At 45.2% G+C, this 16,162-nt stretch overlaps 1 long non-coding RNA gene across 1 annotated transcript in view; it reads left to right on the plus strand.

Annotated features, from left to right (window-relative positions):
- Positions 1–15,901, plus strand: part of LOC112668775 (uncharacterized) — a 29,335-nt gene extending 13,434 nt beyond the window's left edge. The window contains exons 2-4 of the long non-coding RNA XR_003141867.3: positions 324–420; positions 12,145–12,252; positions 15,617–15,901. This is a non-coding gene — a long non-coding RNA (uncharacterized LOC112668775). The remainder of the gene's footprint in view (positions 1–323; positions 421–12,144; positions 12,253–15,616) is intronic.
- The last annotated feature ends 261 nt before the right edge of the window (positions 15,902–16,162 follow it).

Below are 16,162 nucleotides of genomic sequence, written 5' to 3' on the forward strand. Positions count from 1 at the left end.
AATGATGGCCCTGGGGTGATTTTGCTGCACAAAGCTTTAATGACAACTGTAGGCAAGATAGGCAGGTGAGAGGCCACCCCAAAAGAAGACAGCAATGCGGTCTTAGACCCTAAGGCTTGAGAGAAGGAAGAAAAGGCTGTGGACCACATGTCTGATCTGCTTGGTCTCCCTTTCCCCTTCTTCTGGTTGTAGCACTTTGGTTATCCCCTCAAAACTGCCCCAACCTATTGCACAGTCTTGATGGGATTTTCAATTAAAGTGTGGTGGCCACGGGATATGTGTGACCAAGTGACCCACCAGGCAATTCATGCTCTTTCTTCCAGGAATTTGAATCTTGAGCACAGGAACATAAGATGGAAAATCTATCCTGAAGCTTTCTAAAAGGACCACCCATTAACTCCTGCTGCCTGGATTCCTCAGGTACCTGAATTCCTCTTCTTTCAGGGACCTGCCAGGTCAGATCCTATATATTCTGTGAGCTTTCTTATATCATTCCAATAAGATTTTTTAAGGATCAGTGTCTGTTTCTGGCACCCTGAGAACCCTGACTTGTACAGAAAGATTCCCGGAAAATGTGGGATGTGAGCTGACATATACAACTGGAAGGGATGGGACATATTCCATGTGTGGAGGACATTATCGGCAAAGCCTCTCAAGAACTCTGCTTGGCCTGGTTCAAGGGCAGACTCCAGGAGAGGAAGTATGAGAAATCAGGTGGGAGGTGGAATGGAACTTGCATGGGGTGGGACTAGCCATCTTTCTCCTATAGCAGAGGTTCCCATGGTGCTGTTGGACTCACTGCGGGGCCATAATCAGTGAGAGCTGGAGATGGAGGGAGAGCGAGCCAGCAGGATCGGGCTGCATATTTTAAAAACGGGATGAGCCAGGGAAGTGGGTTGTGCTGGGCAATGTCACCTGTCCAGTGAGTTGGGGCAGCAAACAGTTGGGAACCCATATGAAGAGAAACAAGAGCCATGGAGGAGGGGAGAATATGAGGAGGAGGTGCTTGTCAAAGAATAGAATGGGTTCCTGAGTCAGTCAGCCTGAATCTAGATCCTGGCTCTATCCCTGACTGTATGGGAGTGAATTTCTTATCCTTAAACAGTCTCTACTTCAATTTAATGTAACAGCTGGCCAATAACAGGCACTCAGTAAATGATGGCTATTATTGTTGTTGTTGTCAATAAAATGTGATTATATGAATCCAAATAGTTAATTATCAATTTTCATTATCACAAATTGAACTTTAGATTCGAAGCCCCAGACCAACCCTACATGCACAGCCACCCACACCCAAAACATAATTATGCTTCAGAAATGCCCCTGGGGCCCAGCCTGACAGACTAATAAACCTGAGACAAAGCCAGTAAGATATCATAAAGAAAAGATCCAACAGGCAGAGACTTCTACCATTGTGTTAAAAGGTAAATAGTGGTCAGAGACAGAGAATTATGGTATAGACAGGGACCCAGATAACTGGCAGAGTTGGAACAAAAACCTAAAACACTTCCTGTTCTAATAAGATCCTTGGAAACTAGATATAGATATAGCCCATACTGCTTCAACGGGAGAATGAGCCTCCTGGAAGTACCCAGTGAGTACAAAGAACTGGACTTGAAAATGTAATTGTATTGTTAAAATAATTTCATGTATCACTGTTCAAAAAGACGGAATGCTGGAGAAAGTGCTGACCTGAGAGAAGTCCTAGATTCCACAGAGAGTCTGTTAGGATTTGTCCTATCTGAGAGGATTTATCCTCTCAAAGCCTGGCTTTCCCATATCAGTAGCCCCTGACCATCACATGCATTTCCCTCCTCCATCTTTGCGGACTTGCAACCGTGGCCAACTCTATCTGGAGCCTAATCTCACTCCTAGAGTGGAGAATGGGTATCAGGATGGGAGGAAGAACTGAAATTTTAAACAAAGTGGTTGAGAAGATGTCTCTGAAAAGGTGACATTTGAGAGAAGACTTGAAGAAGATCATGGACTGAACTGTGAGGGGCACCTGGGTGGCTCAGTGGTTGAGCGTCTGCCTTTGGCTCAGGTTGTGATCCCAGGGTCCTGGGATCAAGTCCTGCTTCTCCCTCTGCCTACATCTCTGCCTCTTTCTGTGTGTCTCATGAATAAATAAATAAATAAATAAAATCTTTAAAAAAAAAAAGGGGGGGGACTGAACTGTGGGATATCTGGGCAAAGAGGTTTCCAGGTAGACAGAAGAACCAGGGTCTGAGGCAGAAGCATTTCTAGTTTGTGCAAGGACAGACAGGGTGGCTGTAGCAGAGTAAGCAAGAGGTTAGAGAGATAAGCAAGGCAGATCATTTGGGCCTCATGTAAGGAGCTTTGACTTCACTTTGAATGAAATAGTAAGCCATTGGAGGGTCCTAAGAATAGGACTCTCCAAAGAATAACAAGATCTGATTCATATTTTAATTAATTTATTTATTTAAAGATTTTAGTTATTTATTCATGAGAGACACACACAGAGAGAGAGGCAGAGACACAGGCAGAGGGAGAAGCAGGCATGGGACTTGATTCCAGGTCTTCAGGATCACGCCCTGGGCTGAAGGCGGCGCTAAACCGCTGAGCCACCCGGGCTGCCCTGATTCAAGTTTTAAAAGAATAACTGGCTGCAATGTTGGGAGTAGATTGTAGGGAGCAAGGGCAAAAGCCTGTGGGTTCACCAACAGGTCAAGGACAAGACAAGAAATCAGCAAAAGAGTTAACAGAGAAGTAGGAAAGAAACCATAGAGTCTGTTTTTCTGGAAGCCAAGAGAAGACTTTCAAAGGGGAAAGTGAGTTGTATTTAGACTCTTTCCAAGACTCTAATAGCAGCGAACATTCCAAAAAGCAAACCAAGTCATGTCATTAGGCTTAAAACCCCTAAGTAAGTGAGTTCCCACTGCCTTCAGGAAGAGTCCAAGGCAATTATCAGGCTTATTAAGCCTTTCATGGCTGATCTCTACTTGCCTCATGCCAGACCTATCCCTATCTGAGGCATCTGCTGCTCCCTAAACATGGAATGCAAGTTTATTGAAGGTACAGATGTTTCTCCTTCACTAGAACCTGAAAAAACTGTAGGAAATATTTTTGAATAAAATAAACAAAATTTTTAATAAATGAATGAAAAAATAAGACTCAAGTTTGGGACATATTAAATTGAGGTATTTATGGGACACAGAAAGTGAAGCATCTGGTTGAACAGTGATGTGTTTATCAACTGGATTTTGATAAAGCCCTGATTAGTAGCATTTGTTGAATGCCATGGTGTAAATACTCCCACTGTGGCCAATTTCAAGCTACCCCTGTGACAATGCTAAACAGTCAGGAAGAGATGTGTACAATTGGTTCTCAGGAATCACTGTGGGCTCCAGCACATCACTGCCTGCACACAGGTGGATATGAGAGAGTCGTGTTCTGGAGTGGGATGTAGGCTGGAGAGATGGATTTGGTAGTCATCTGCAGAGTGATAGTCAGGGGAACAAGAGGATGGCCCACAGAGTTGACTCAGGGTCAAACAAAGAGAACAAAGGTAGACTCTGAGGCAACATTAACAGTCGTATGGCATGTGGAAAAGGAGCCTCTTTGGAGGAGAAGGAGGCAGGAAGACCTGAAAGAGAAAATCTGTAGTACGAGGTTGGTAGAGCATCATGGAAGCCAGGGAGTAGGAATTCTCTAGGAGATTTCCCATTGTCAAATAAAGCAGATATTTAGTAATGTAAATGTTAGAAAATGTCTATTGCATTTCATAGTTAGCAAGTTGTTGTTACTTACCTAGAATGGTGAGGGCAGCAGCCAGAGGAAAATGTTTGAAAAGGGAATGTATATAGTGAGGGAAGCTGGCATTTAGGGTGTTGTATTAGTTATCTATTGTTGCATAATAAATTACTGTCAAACTTAGTGGCTTAAAACAACAATGAACATTATCTCAAAGCTTCTGTGGGTCAGGAACACAGGAACAGCATAGCTGGGTAGTTCAGACCTAGATTCTCTCCTGAGGATGCAGTTAAGATATTGGCCAGAGGGATCCCTGGGTGGTGCAGCGGTTTGGCGCCTGCCTTTGGCCCAGGGCGCGATCCTGGAGGCCCGGGATCAAATCCCACATTGGGCTCCCGGTGCATGGAGCCTGCTTCTCCCTCTGTCTCTGCCTCTCTCTCTCTCTCCCTCTCTCTCTCTGTGACTATCATAAATAAATTTAAAAAAAAAAGAAACTTAAAAAAAAAAAAAAAGATATTGGCCAGAGCTGTGGTCACCTGACAGCTCATCTAGGTCTAGAGGTCCTGTTTCCAAGATAACTCACTCATATGGATGGCAAGCCAGTGCTGGCTGTTGGCAAGAGGCCTCAGTACTCTCCCACAAGAAACTCTCCATAGGGTTAACTAAATGTCTCAACAATATGGCATCTGGTTTCCTCCAGAGTGAGTGATACAAAAAGAGTATGGTGGAAATGCAACATTTTTCACCATCTAGCCTCAGAAGACATCCATCATCACTTCTCCAGTATCTTATTCATCACAAGGACCAGCCATGATTTAGTGTGGGTGGGAACGATACAAGTGCATGGATACCAAAAGGAAAGAATGACTAGGGGGCCATCTTGGAGGCCAGGTACTGGACATAGATGGAGACCAGACATGGAGGGTTGTGGGTCCTGGTAAGATTAATTGGGCTCAGGGTTGGAAACAGAACTTTGATGTAAAGTTGCTTCATAGAATCACAGGTATTGGGTTCCCCAAGAGAGTTGTGTCAGGCCCTCAGTACCAGTACATCTTTCTGTAGACTTTGAGGTGAATGCAGGAAGAGGCCCAACAATATGGAGAATTTTTTCTGGAGGACCACGGGCTAGGAAAGGCTGAGGCCAGCCATGTAGCCTCATTGTTGAGCCTATTTCAAACACAGATTCCTCCCCTGGAAGGTACACAATGACTGGACCTAGAAATCAGTGTGCAGGATGGAAGTAGCATCATTATCAGAATGTAATGATTCAGTGTGACCTTAATGATTAGGGTTTGACCTCTTAGATTTTATTTTTTTCCAATAGTAAAATACGCAATTTGGTGAAAATGCTTTTCCTTTGTAATTTTGTGTGTCATAAATCTATAAGGGCTTAAAATGGTATATACAACACCTCCTATAATGTCTGAAGATCTGAATTAAATTTGTGGACCAACTAGAATTTTCTGGTTAATCATCTTTTGAGGAATTCTCTGTTGCTGCCATCTTGTGGCCACCTAGAATAATAACAACTAGAGTGTTGCCTTTGGTCTTACCAACCACCTACCAGACAATGCCCAGAGTCTCCTCATCCAACAGTCCTCTGGATTCTGAATGAATATTTCCTTTGCAGGTTGCCAATTTGCAAGGCAGTCTATATCTACATTGTAAATATTTTAGTATTAGAAAGTTCTTTCTGATACTGAGCCAAATTCTGCCTTAGTCTCATTTCCATCCAATCTGTCCTTTTTCTATTGTCTATTTTTTTCATTTCCATACTTTTTATTCTTAGACTATGTTGCGTCCTTTATCCCTCCTTACATGATACAATTTCTAGGGCCCTCATCATCCTATACTTCTCTCTCAGGTCAGGTTCCCTAGACAGGGAGTCTTGTGCAAGTGATTTGCTGGAGGCAAGCCCTCAGGGTATACCTGTAGGGATATGAGGGATGCTGGATGGGGCAGGAGACAGAGATGAGCAAGTATGTGTTCTCAGCTGGAGCCGAGGCTAAGGGTGATCCCCAGGGCAGCTCCGGAGCATGAATAGCATCATAGAGATCTCACCATGAGATGTTTGGTTCAGCCTTTTATATTCTATGCCACTCAGGCATTGGCTCTGGAAGTATGAGGAGTTAGGAGCAACATTCCAGAGTAAAGTGGTTCCTGTTCCCCTTGTAAGGGGTTCCAGGAGCGGGTACAGGTGGGCGCTGTTAGCAGACAGCAGTCATGACTTGTGAGGAATGGATGCCTAGGACAAGGGATTTGTCTACCTTCTGTTAAGATCCTGTCTCAGTTGTAACACCCAGACCAAGACCCACATATTCCAGATGCAGCTGACCTGTAGAATTTGAGTGGGCCATTAAATCCCATTCTTTTCAGCCCAGGATCCATAGTCTAGGCTCACACTGGGGCTGTGCTAATCTAACCCCTAAAATGTTTTCACATAACATCGTTCCCAAGCCAAATGTCTTCCATCGGTGCATATAGTATGGTGATACCAAAAGGAAAAGCACTTTTGTTACCTTAAAATTTTATGTTGATGTTTTAAGTTCACATTCTAGGGGCTCCTGGGTGGCTCAGTGGTTAAGCGTCTGCCTTTGGCTCAGGTCGTGATCCTGGGGTCCTGGGATGGAGTCCCGCATTGGGCTCCCCACAGGGAGCCTGCTTTTTCCTCTGGCTATGTCTCTGCCTCTCTCTCTTTGTCTCTCTCATAAACAAACAAAATCTTTTAAAAAATAATTTTGTTTTGGATATATTAAATTTTGAAATGATTTTCAGGCATCCAATGAAGAATTTTTTTTTTAAAGATTTTATTTATTCATTCATGAGAGACACACAGAGAGAGGCAGAGACACAGGTGGAGGGAGAAACAGGCTCCATGCAGGAAACCCGTTGTGGGGCTCGATCCCGGGACTCCAGGGTCACGCCCTGGGCAGAAGGCGGGCACTAAAGCACTAGGCCACCCAGGGATCCCTCCAATGAAGAATTTAAGCAGGCACTTGGCAAAAAGAATCAAATTATTCCCATGGAGCTGATCACTGTGTAGTTGCTCCAGCAACAAGTCCCTCCTGTGACATGATGTCGGCCACTGCCAAGGCTTTCTCCCTGGTGATTGATGTCGCTTAACTGGAGACAGCATTATATCAGACTCCATTTTGTGGTACTGAGAACATAAACAGCTAGGCTTTACTGTTGGTGGCAGCTGCTCTCCAGATGCCAGAATCACCTCCTGAGACCTTTTACTGCGTTAAAAAAAAATAGTCCCAGATGCTGCTTTCCACAAACCTCATACTTCTGTCTTCTCAGATGTTTTTTAAATATGTTAGCTCATAAAGTGGAAGCCATTATCAGACTCATTTATTTTTCATGGAGTGTTGTAACAGGAATCATGGATTCAGCAAGTGAAGCTGAAAGTCATATTAATAATGCATATTAAGCACACCCGATCGGCGCTCTTGTCATCCTAACATCACTGAGAGTGTTAGACCAAAGAGGCGTACATGGGGCAACATGGTCACACTCTGCATCCCTTCTGCAGGGAGACCGATAGTGAAGCAACCAGGTGAATCTGAGCTTTCAGCTTGCCTTAGTGGTTCTTCAGCATTCACGAGCAGAAAAACAGTCCGAGGGTGACTCTAACTCAGTAAGCCTCTTTTTCACCTTACCTTCCTTCCTATCAGACAATGATCGAGCCCTAGAACCTGCATTTTATCAAGCCCTCTAATTGATTTTCTTTTCTTTTCTTTTTTTTTAAGATTTTATTTATTTATTCATGAGAGACACACAGAGAGAGACAGAGAGACAGAGAGACAGAGAGGCAGAGACACAGGCAGAGGGAGAAGCAGGCTCCATGCAGGGAGCCCGATGTGGGACTCGATCCCGGGTCTCCAGGATCACGTCCCAGGCTGAAGGCGGCGCTAAACCGCTGAGCCACCCGGGCTGCCCTCTGATTTTCATTTGGGGGTTCACAGAACATGGTACAAGAAGCTGGCCTCAAGAAACCCATAACTGATACTGTGGTTGTCTCACTAACATTCATTTCATCCCGCTCTGAGCCCACACACGCTGAAGCTCGGTCGTATTTGGTACCCACGCTGCTCTGCTCAGCTACATACTCTGCGCGGGTGGGGCTGATTGGTCCATGGCAATAGTGGTTTTCCTATTCCCCTTCCCAGGGATTGGTTTAGACAGGCTTCTGGGAAAGATTTTCTCATTCCTAATAAAAGACATACTGGAAAAGATGATCTTTTTTCCTGGGCATGGCTATGTCCAAATGTGGAGGCTGGCACTGGGATCGCCACCTTGTGACAATGAGAGGGAGGCTAGTACAGAGGTGAAGCCTGCCCACCAGGGTGACAGAGCAGCGAGATGTCTTTGAGTCATGGAATTATCCTAGAGCTGTCCTAGCCTTGGACTTCCAGGTGTTTCCTTGCTGTTTAGCCAGATGAGTTTGAGATTCTTTTGTTTTCTGCTAAAAACATTCTGACTGGTACTGAACTTATATGTGCACTTTACCAAAAAAAAAAAAAAAAAAAAGATTTTATTTATTCATGAGAGACATAGAGAGAGATGCAGAGACACAAGCAGAGGAAGAAGCAGGCTCCCCATAGGGAGGCCGATGTGGGACTTGATCCCAGGACCCCAGGATCATGACTTGAGCCAAAGGCAGACACTCAACCGCTGGGCCACCCAGGTGCCCCTGCACCTTTCTGATTCAAGGTTTAAGCTCTCTGTATTCTACTACTGAATGCTATAATGTAACGTCTCCATGGGCTCCCCAGAAGCAGATTCTGACATAGGAGTTGGAGGGTAGATGATTTATTGAGGTTGTGATCTCAGGACAAGCCAGTAAAGGAGGAGGGAGATAGGATAGGAAAAGGGAGTAGTCTCAGGCAAAGTCTATCCTCAGTCTGATCCATAGGAGGCTCTGGATCTGTGTAGTCTTATATGGTAACCACCACCTACATGTACCTATTTACATTTAAAGGAATTAAAAGGAATTAAAGTTTAAAATTCAGTTCCTTGGTCTCCTTGCCCTATTCAACCAGTGGCTCCCACGTTGAACAGGGCAGACAGAAGCATTTCTGTCACCACAGAAAATTCTACTGGACAATTATGTGTAAATTATAACACACAGTTGCCCCACCTTGATGCCTCTGCACTGCAGTTTTGGTCAATCATTGCTGTCCGGTAGGGAGTGGTGACATAACCCCTCCACAAAGATCCCAGGAGGTGGCTCCTATCAGCCAAGGGCAATTCCCCAGGGCAGAGCACAGAAGGTCACAGCACCTGTAGCAGCAGCACCCCCAGCAGCTCCAGATTGGCCTTTGGGTAAAGGAACCTAAGGGAAGTACCAACAATGACTACTACCATGGTGTCAAGCAGGCATGAGCTGAGACGCAATACTTTTGACAGAGTGATTAGGGAACCCCCTTCCCTGCTATTCTAGAATCAGGGAATTCACAATCTCCTGGAATTACTACTAGGGAGCACCTTTGTTCCATATCAACCCCGGGTTCAGATGTGTACCAACTCCAGAGATACTCAGATTTCAAGGGGAACACTGGAGGCTCAGAGAGCAGCTTCTAAGAGAGAAAGACACATGGCCCAGTGAGTAAGACCTAGAAAAAGTGCCCGATGTCAAAGAGGGGTGGTGACTCTGTGCAGAATGTGGAGCTGCTACCAGAACTGCTTCAACTAGCCTCTGTGCCCCACTAGAAAGAAAGCGGGGGTATAAATTATTATTAAGTGCCCATTATGCTTCTATAATACATCTTCCTATGTTTTACATCTGTCTATTCTGTTTACCTCTTTATATGACACCAACTTTGTAATGCCTTCTTGTATAAAAAGAATAGAAAATAATTAAGTCTTTCATCTTGCATGGTTTATCAAAATGTCTTATTATTGCAGCTTTAGAAATGCTTCTTTGGGGCACCTGGGTGGCCCAGTGGTTGAGCATCTGCCTTTGGCTCAGGTCATGGTTCTGGGGTCCTGGGATGAGTCCCACATCAGCCTCGCAGGGAGCCTGCTTCTCCCTCTGTCTATGTGTCTGCCTCTCTCTCTTTGCCTCTCATGAATTTTTTTTTTTTTAAAGAAACACTTCTTTTAGCTCTACAGTTTGTTAGGGAAAGTGACGCATCCTTACCTTCCTCCTCATTTCCTTGGTCGGAGTTAATTCTTCCCTAGGGGAAGTCCTCAGATAACACAAGCATGGAATTTCACTCTCCTTGACCTCCCAATAGCTGCTGTCGGAGTGGCTGGTCTAGCTTAGGTCAGATCTTCACTGCCCTGAGGACCTATTCCATCTGATAGTTTGGCCCCGATGGCAGGATGGTGGTGGTAGGTGGTAGTGCGGGAGGAGGTGGCCTAAGCCAGTCATAGTAACCCCTGAGCAGAAAGCAGAGGAGCTTTTCTTTCAGATATTTTTCCTTGGGTCAAAGATAGAATCCAGAGACTAAACGATGGTAGTGATGTTCTACTCATATTCCCTCAGTGAGCATCAGCCCAACTTCCAACTGTGGGCACCTGCAACTTTGTCTGAGGGCTGTTCTCTGGCCACTGATGCCCATTTTGTTCATGTGTGTGGTGGGCTGCGGGTGTCCAGGAATTGCTGTCCTTCCTCTCACCAACCCTCACTCCTCACTAGTTTTCAACCAATGATTAATGGAAGTCAGTATATAATACCAAAGCTCCTCATCCCTTGGATAGGATACTTAAGCATGAGTCTACACTGGCTCCGAGTGCCCCATGATGACAGTCATCCTCATGGTAATTGGCTTGATAATGTCTGAGCTCCCTTTATTTGACTGCCTTTCCCATGCTGTCTCACTTCCCCTCTTACTGGTTTTGTTTTGTTTTGTTTTGTTTGCTCCTAAAATGAACTGTTTGCGTTTGAGTCATTGTATCAGTATGTGCTTCTGGGGGAACCCAATGACGATCCTAGGAAAAGTCCACCTGGCCAGTTATCACTGGGAACTACTGCCCATCCTGAGCCCTAGAACCATCATCAGGTTACAAGAGCTAGAGTAGAATGCCTTGTTTCTACTTCTGCTGAACAGTTAGTTTTATTCTGGAGTGAAGATTATTAGCAAATGTATAAGACATTCAACATGCTGCTTGCTCCCTATCATTTTTTTCCCTATCACTCTTTCAGTTTTAAAGCTGATACTAAAAAAATAAAAAATAAAAAAAAAAATAAAGCTGATACTTTGTTCTCCAACTCCTGTTGTTTAGCTCTCAGTTGGCTCAGAACTTGAAAGGAGAGTACGAGGTTATTAATTGAGTCTCCTGAAACTGTTGCAATAAGCATAGTAGGAAGGTAGCAATTCAGGATGAGCAAAATCCAGGTAGACAGGTCAGAGGGTGGCTAGGTGCTGGCCACCAGCCTGAGGGGAGGAGCAAATCTACAGTCCAGAGGGGAGGAGGCATACCAAAATAAGAATTCAGGAAAAGAGACAAGGCAAAAGCCCAATAATCAGAGCACTTGGGGATGCTGGGGATGTGATCCTGTTGATGAGACCAGAGCTCATTTATCAGAACTGGATCACTGCAACCAGAGTGGGGTAATATCATCCCTGCTGATGCATAGCTTATGGGGCCTGAGCTAGTCAGATGCTTCCTTTATCAGGCTACGATGAAGCCTGGGGGCAGGAGGCTGAGCTGAAGCTGTGAGCAGAAGAGAACCAGCAAGGAAGGAAACAGGCCAGTACTGAGCCATTCTGCAACTGGATATTGAAAAGACTAGCTCGATTCTATCCCTCTTGTTTGTAATGGGGCAATACTGTGCTTTGTTAAGCCACGGAGAGGAAAATGCCGTTCTTTTGTCTCTTTTCTCAGATTTTGCAGACATTGACCTTTGAAAGCTCTCTTGCTTATCTTGTATCTTTCATCTTCTCTGTCAAGGCTCATGAATCATGAGAGGACCTCGGCTGCTCTAAATGACTTCAAAGCTGTCTGGTTCCAGATAAGTTAGAGAGCAGGTATACAGGTCAGGGCTCTGAGTTACAAGGGGTAGGACCTAGGGCGTCTTGGACTGGAACTATGGACTTGCTGCCAACAGGACACTCTCTCTCCATCCAGTTCTCAACACCCTTTGTCCCGCTTTTCTTCACATGTTCATCTTACTCCCTCTGCGGGTAGGCCTTTCTGATACCTTTAATCCACCATCCCCCAGCACCTTTCATCCCCAAGTTTACTGAAGTCAGCAGAAAGAGGTCTATGCATCACTTCCTGGGAAGGACACTCACAGGTTCTGCCTAGATCTTATGCCCATTTCATGGCCCAGCATATAACAGGCAATCAGTAAGTATTCTTGAATGAATGAATGAATGAATGAATGAATGAATGAATGAAGTTATCATGGCACATGTGGCAGAGATATAGCTCCATTGTTATAAATTAATACATTTTAGTTGATGTCTCCATCTCCAGATACTGGTTTATGGGCACGCACTTGCTTCTGAGAGCTGCCTGCGCTCAGTGTGTTGAGGAAACAGTTTCTGAGCCTGCAAGATTGAGAGTTTTGCTAAATTCAGCAAGGTAAGTAAATGCCACCCTGGGGGGTCTCCTGGACAAAAGCCTGTTCTACTTTCTCATATATCAGCCTGCTCTATGCTGTTGATAGAATTTATGCCTGTCGCTGTTTGAATCTCTACCCTGAGAACTACACTAGGAACGTAGTTTTCAAATTTATGTTCAGGGGCACCTGGGTGGCTCAGGTCATGATCCTGGAGTCCCAGGATCAAGCCCTGCATCAAGCCTGACAGTGGGCTCCCTGCTGAGTGGGGAGTCTACTTCTCCCTCTGCCCCTCACTCCTCTTGTGCTCTCTCTCTCACTCTCTTAAATAAATAAAAATCTTAAAAAAAAACAACCCTTATCTTCACGATATCATTGCAAAGTGACTGTCAGATGAGGTCTTATTGTCTCTGCTCAATAACTAGGAAAATCCAAGCATATATTGGGTAGGTTGGTGTTTTCCAGGATTTCTTTCCCAGAATGTGAGCCCCCTGAGTATCCACGGAAAGGGGATTCATAGTCAATAATGATTAGGAAACCTCTGATTGACTTACAGTGCATGTTAGTATATTAAAGGCTCTGAAAGAAAGTACAGTTATGAAACTTATATGAACTGAAATCTTTCTCACATTGAACAAAAATGATTTTACAGAACGATTGGATGCTAAGCCTCCTACTTCTACATCTACCTTCTCTTGTTCCCTGTTTTCCTAGATGATCTCTTTCCACCTAAAACCAGTCCCTTCATCTATGCCCAGCATCTTATCCCCTCCCCCATCCTCAGGACTCTCCTTTGTTTTTTTTGCTACAAGAAAGCCCTTATTGTTTCCATTTGGTCCAGGGTTTGGGAGAGGGCTACAGGGTGGTTCAAGAGCTTCTTTGTAGCTGCAGTGAAGCTCATGCAGAAGCCCTGACACAGGGGGACACCAATGAGGTCCCTTAAGGGCTGCTGAGCCCCCAAAGAACCTAGTTGTGCCTGCAGGTGAGTCTTATAGAAGAGATACTCACCCAGCCCAGTGTGGGGACCAGCCAGCCCTTGGAGATTTGTCAAGCGGTTGACCATCTTCTTGATGAGTTTCACCTCCTCATCTAGGAAGTGGTTCTCTGGGAAGTTACAGAGCTGAGGGTCTGCGTGGGAGAATGCACGGCATGCAGATTCAAAAGGGCATGTTTCAGGTTTCATTCCTGGATCACAGTAGCTCCGTTGGTGTCCAGGGTTTTACCCCACTTATCCTGGGGCGGCTTCTGCATGTCCTGGAAGAGGGCATGGCCCCCACCTTCGTGGTTCTCCTTGGCCAACTCCAGGAATAAGTGGTCCATGTCCTTCAGAACCACATCATTGGGTTGAAATAGAAGCCCAGAGAGAGAGAGATAGGGATGGGAGACCCACAGATGGATGTTGACAAGTGGTTGACAGTGGCCTCCACCTTGATGGAATAATTCTGACAAATCTGGGAGTTCCTCGTTGGTTGCCAATAAAAAGCTATGCACACGCGCGCGCGCGCGCACACACACACACACACACAAGGTGTTCACTGATCCCAGAGGCAGAGAATGACTGAGACAACGGGACAGCTGGAAGAGAGGTTGGAGGGTGGTTGGAGGCTGAAAGAAGTCATGTCCCTGGGTCCCATCCAAACACTTGAAGCAAGAGACAGATCCAGGGGACCATCCGGATGCACCACCTCTTGTATCCCTTTATCTGTTTCTGGATCAATACCTTCTCACTCCTGGATCTTTCCAATAAGCATTTACACAAACTCAAGGGCCTAAATCCTTGCTTTCAATGTGGTCAATGAACCAGCATTCTCAACATCATCCAGTTGATGGTAAGGTAGACATTGGGCAGTCATTGGTCTCACCTTTGTGACAGCACCTGACTCCCTTGCCCTGTGAACTTTGTGCTATGTGATCAGTGTGTAGAGTCCACTTGAGAATTTTGAGCTCTGATTTGTTGCAGAAATGACATTCTCAGAGGATACCAGTCATTTTCCAGTTTGCTGTCAGGTCTGGTCTCCTCTCTTGATACTACAAGGGGCTGACCCTATACTTACATTTCCAGGCTCTCTTGCCAACTGGGTGCTGTCAGTAGGAAGCATTGGTGGAAGATTGAGAGTGGGAGGGAGGGAGTGTCTCCAGCACCACTTTTGTGATTCTGGTCTTGCTCCTGTACTCTGTTAACACCATCTCTTGTCCTTGGTCCTCCAGCCCCAGGGATGGTGAAAGCTCCCTGCTCTTGCTAATCTTTCTGTGGCTTCACCGTCCCTTGTTTGGCTTTTTGATTTTCCTAATACTTATATAACAGGTTCCCCATACCAGATATGGGTTGTGCTTTCCTGAGTGCACCCTGACTGATACATGGAAGTAGCAGAAAATGGGGGTGGGGGGAGGGAGAACATTTGAGAAATAGGCAAATTCTCTTTTTAAAAGATGTTATTTGGGGATCCCTGGGTGGCGCAGCGGTTTGGCGCCTGCCTTTGGCCCAGGGCGCGATCCTGGAGACCCGGGATCGAATCCCACGTCGGGCTCCCGGTGCATGGAGCCTGCTTCTCCCTCTGCCTATGTCTCTGCCTCTCTCTCTCTCTCTCTCTCTCTCTCTCTCTCTCTATGTCTATCATAAATAAATAAATCTTAAAAAAAATAAAAGATGTTATTTATTTATTTGAGAGGGAGTACAGAGAGAGAGGGAGAGAGAGAATCCCTAGCAGACTCTGGCAGAACAAAGAGCCAGATACAGGGCTTGATCCCATGACCCTGAAATCATGACCTGAGCCGAAATCAAGAGTCAGATGCTCAATAGACTGAGCCACCCAGGTGCCCCTAGGGAAATAGGCAAATTCTACTTGACTCAGTAGGCAACCTTGAAGTCCGGGCACATGGTAATGGGGACCAGGAGGCAATGACAGCATATTTGTATCATAAGTTCTGAGCTACCCTCACTCCTATAACACTTTCCTTTGAAAGCTAATGCCCTCCAATCTGGTGGTTGTGGGAAAGTCTTATGAATAGAGAAAAGAGAAGGTTACAGAGGATAATCCATCACCCTGCACATGAGTGACTCTGGTTGTAAGTCACAAATAAATCAGTGTTGTTGTGTAGCTGCCTGGGGTGGGAGTCAGAGGAGTTGTCTCACAACAGAAACCTCTTCATCTGGAAACAGGTTGGGGACTATTTCTTTTGGCTGCATGCATAGCTGGTCTGGTTGGGCCAGTTGCTGAATTGTCATAGCGGTTGGGGCCTATTGTCAAATGTCAATATTTTCACAGTCATCCCACATTGCCAAGCTACAGCTCACCCTGGCATCTGTCCCTTGGCTCTGGGAGGACAGGCAATTCTTTCATACATAATGGGAAAAGATACAAGAGAAACTGTCTTTTTCCCTCAAAGGCTGTTCAAGTAGAAAGCCAGTGTACTCTGAATAATGCCTTTTCAAATGGAGGAAGAATTGAATTCTAGAATCGCATACTCCTGGAACAGTTGGAGATGGCAGTTTGCTGAGTATGATTTTTGCAAGAAGATTCTGTAATGAAATGTTGGCCTCAGGACACCTGGGTGGCTCAATGGTTGAGCATCTGCCTTCGGCTCAGGGTGTGATCCCAGGATCAGGGATTGAGTCCCGCATGGGGCTCCCTGCAGGAAGCCTGCTTCTCCCTCTGCCTCTCTCTCTGTGTGTGTCTCTCATGAATAAATAAATAAATCCTTTTTTTTAAAGAAAAGTTGGCCTCAAAGTCAGAAATAGTGTATTTAATCAGAATATTGCATGTTTGTATATGTGTATATATATACTATGTATAATATAGATATATTTGTATAGGTATGTTTTCATCTTTCCAGTGTCCCTTGAACAACATGACAATTATACCATGTACCATGCCTGGAAATATAGACAGAGCTAAGGCTGAGTGCAAGGTAGGTAGGAATTGCACGCATAAG

Source organism: Canis lupus, chromosome 23, assembly GCF_003254725.2.
Source record: "Canis lupus dingo isolate Sandy chromosome 23, ASM325472v2, whole genome shotgun sequence".
NCBI classification, from domain to species: Eukaryota; Metazoa; Chordata; class Mammalia; order Carnivora; family Canidae; genus Canis; species Canis lupus.